General features: G+C 35.6%; 1 pseudogene; it reads left to right on the top strand.

The window, feature by feature from the left end:
* The first annotated feature begins 471 nt into the window (after nucleotides 1–471).
* LOC106297054 lies at nucleotides 472–2,577 on the top strand (annotated as a pseudogene).
* The last annotated feature ends 1,652 nt before the right edge of the window (nucleotides 2,578–4,229 follow it).

Below are 4,229 nucleotides of genomic sequence, written 5' to 3'. Positions count from 1 at the left end.
AATACATTAAAATTGATCTACAAAAAGGGTGATATATACATGTAACTAGAACTTGTTTCACCTAATATATATAGATAAGTCCTTATAATTTGAAACCTTTTTTCTTGTTGGTTCTGGTAAAAGTAAGAGTTCAGAAACTTATGAGTTATCATACGGTTGAATCAAACAAAGAGCTATAGAGCTATGAATCTATGTCTTGAACTATTTCATACGGAACAAACACAAGAAAGAGGGTACAAATCTAACTCGAGTCATGCGGATACCAAGTTGTGCATATTTATAACCGTTAAAATCAAACTAATATTCTTAGTCTCATCCCATCCCCAAGAATATGGAGTAAAGAGGCGGCCTCGATCTGGCCATGCACGTGTGGATTCTCTAGAGACGCATATTCTCTTTTATAAAGAGATAGAGTGTGCAGGTTTGGATTTTTTCGGATTCTCTATCTATCTCTTTATCTAGCCATCCATCCATCTATACTTCTAAAATGATCTTACAAATATTTATTTATTTGCTACCAAAGAAATATTTTTCAGGTTTACTAGAGTATTTTTCAAGCTCTGTTTTAGTTTTCTGTTTTCTTGAAGCTCCACTAATTCATATGCAACAACCGAAGTTATGAGTATACGGATTATGTTTGCAGGTATTAGCTCTTGAGAAATAAAAAGTGGAAGTAGAGATGTTGAAGCTTTTGCATCTGTTCATAACTTCATCAAAACCAGTGGTGGAGATTCTGCTGATAACATCAGTTGGACTTTATATGGCTCTGGATGGAGTCAATCTTCTTGGTCCAGATGCTCGCAAATATTTGAACGACGTTCGTTATAATTAAATTTATACTCTCTTTACTAATAAATCTACTTTAATCTGTGTTTGTTTGTTTTTTTGTATAGATTGTCTTTTATGTGTTTAATCCTTCGCTTGTTGGAAGCCGTTTAGCTGATAGTGTTACATATGAAAGCTTGGTGAAAATGTAAGTCACCTGAGGTTTTTCATCAGGAGTTTAGCTCTCTGGTTTATCCTAATGAATAATGATATCAGGTGGTTCATGCCGATTAATCTTCTGCTCACATTCATCATTGGTTCGTTATTAGGCTGGATTGTTATTCTCATCACTAAGCCTCCGTCCCATCTTCGTGGTCTCATTGTTGGTTGTTGTGATGCTGGTAACAAAACCTTAAAAATCATGTCTCCTAATATTTCAGATTGTGGTTTTTTGTTCTGTTTTTACTTAATGATATGATATTAATGAAACCCTAAACAGGTAACTTGGGAAACATGCCATTAATCATAATCCCAGCTGTTTGTAAAGATAAAGAGGTCCATTTGGAGATCCTGAAAACTGCAACAAGTATGGAATGGGTTATGTTGCACTCTCCATGGCAGTAAGTTTTCTTCTTCTCCAAGGTTTTATCAGTGTCTATATATCATTATGATTGATATATATATACTTGTAATGTTATCAGATGGGATCAGTTTACATATGGACTTACGTTTACAATCTTATGCGTGTGTTATCAAACTCTCCCATTGAAACCCAACCTTCTATTGAATCCAGCTGCAAAGTCCCACTGATCTCTTCCAAAGAAGAAGAAGAAGAAAACCATAAGGTCTCATTACTAGATCGATAACTACTCATTCATCTGATGGTGATGAGTAATGACTGTGTATGAGTATGTGACAGGTTGGGAGGTGGGACAGATTCAAGAGAAGAATGGTTTCACTGTCAGAGAAAGTCAACTTGAGTACAATATTTACTCCAACAACTATTGCTGCGGTTTGTGTTTCACTGTCCCTTTCCAACATTCATACTACTTTAACTAATATTTCATCCTTTTTTGGTTTTGTTTAAAGATAATCGCGCTTGTGATTGGTCTCATTAATCCTGTAAGGAAGCTAATAATCGGCAACGTAGCTCCTCTTGGAGTGCTTCAAGACTCAGTTACTCTAGTGGGGTAATTGAACTAGTAAAATAGACAACTTACCATAGAAAAAAACTCACTCATTCTAAAGCTGTAACCGAGCTTCTTGTTTCTTTTGGCTGAAGAGATGGAGCCATTCCTGCTACGACCCTGATCATTGGAGGAAACTTACTCAAAGGTATGAGGAGTTCAGGAATGAAAAGATCCAGCATTATCGGCGTCTTGGTTGCACGTTACATTCTCCTGCCTATAAGTGGTGTTTTAATCGTTAGAGGAGCATACAAGTTGGATTTGATTACCTCAGAACCGTTGTACCAGTTTGTTCTTCTCATTCAGTATGCTGTCCCACCAGCAATGAGTCTAGGTTCGTTGCTGCAAGCTTAACTCTTTTAACTTCATTGTATTGACTGACTTAATAGCTTTGTTGGCAGGTACGATAACTCAGTTATTTGGAGCTGGGGAAAGTGAATGCTCAGTGGTTATGCTATGGGCTTATGGTTTGGCTTCGGTTTCACTCACTGCTTGGCCTACATTTTTCATGTGGCTTGTGGCTTAAGTCCCCACAGTCGATCTTGCTATGTGTATGTTTTTTCCATTTATTTAACATTTGAATTTCCATCATGTATTATTGAAGACCATGATTATAGAATTGATATATGCTAAAGGTAAGAGGGTTCATAGTGCGAGAAGCACACTAGAGATATGCTTTAAATTGTGTTATGTTTGTCAAAGTAAGTGGGTGACAAGTGAAGACAAAATACTTACCTGAAAATATGGAGGAGCTGTTGGAGCTCAGAGTCCTCACCAAAGATTGCTTGGTTGGTCATAAGTTCAGCTGTTAATGGTAAAGAAACAACGGTTAGTTGTTGTAGTTTTATAGCAAAAGATTTGATACTGAAGGCAAATCCACAGAGAAGTAACATATAGATTATGTACCAAAGATGCATCCATACACATATCCACAGCTCTAGAGTAATGGGTGGCCCCACGAAGAACTTCAGGAGCTCTATTAATACTATTAAAACAGGATCATTCATGATCTATATCTTTGATGAAAATTGTAAAGCTGCCAAAAATACATTTATTTTACGAGAGGAATTACGTACTAAAATTCGTTAATTGTTTTGGTTTTGTGCATACGGATACACCTAAATAGATGAATAAATATTAAGCCTACAAATATTTATAAGATATGTTAACCTTAAATTTAATATAAATATTCTAAGTTTAAATATGTATATTATGAACCATATATAAATTAACAAACATAATGACATCAAAATATTATTTTCTTAAATTTATCAATATTCAAATATTATGCATATTTTCAATACAAACTCAAACCCTATATCCTCCGTCAATTATCATATACATATTTGAATATCATTTTTGTATAATATTATTTAACCATCGAAAATGAGTATGTACACAAAAATAAAATAATATTATTTATTATGTCATTTTGTACACAATATTGATATGGCAATTTTGAGTGTTTAAGAATTTAAAAATTATCATAAATTTTAGAATAAAAACACAATGTTTAAAATAGGTTATTAATAACAAAGATAAACTAATACTGTCATATCAATACATTTCTTATATTATCATTTTGTATTTGGATGATATAATAAAAATTTCATCAAAGTCTTAGAAATCACAAGTTTATGTAATATTAAAAAGTATGTAAGTAATGTTTTAAAAATAAAAATATTATCAGATATTTTGAGTTTTTATTTGATCAATGGTAACAGATGGCGGATTAATAGTAAGTTTTTTGGATTTTTACCAGGTTCGATCATATTTATAATTAACAGTTTTTTCAGTAAATCCGAACTAGAAAATATACAAGGTACTGGGTGTACCAGTTCAACTAGGGATCTGGATCGGATATGAAATCCAAACATTATTATAGCCTTATAGGAACCTCTCTCATCTCTCTCTCCCGGGCCTCGTCCTAAAGCGCGTGCTACAGTAACGCCCGGCGTCTGGCGGTGCGTACGCGCGCGTGCCGGCGCCGGGAGCGTCCTCCCTTCCCTTACCTCGTTTTTTATGTTGCTCTCGATTCTGGGATAGGGTCTCTTTCCGGTAAGGTGCTCCGCGCGCGAGGTGCTCTGGCTCCGGCGGCGTCTCTGCTATCTTCGGCTTCGCGGCGAGGTTCTGGTCGGGAGATCTGTGGTTCAGTCGGTTTTTAAGGTTTTGGAGGAGACAGTTTTCAGATATTTCGTCTCTTCTCTGGTTGACTCACCTTCTTGAACTCCAGTGTCCCTTGCTGGCTCAACTGGGTGTTTCAATCGGTGTCGGTGG

This window comes from Brassica oleracea, chromosome C6, assembly GCF_000695525.1.
Source record: "Brassica oleracea var. oleracea cultivar TO1000 chromosome C6, BOL, whole genome shotgun sequence".
In the NCBI taxonomy this organism is placed as follows: domain Eukaryota; kingdom Viridiplantae; phylum Streptophyta; class Magnoliopsida; order Brassicales; family Brassicaceae; genus Brassica; species Brassica oleracea.
This window is presented reverse-complemented; position numbering and strand designations above follow the sequence as displayed.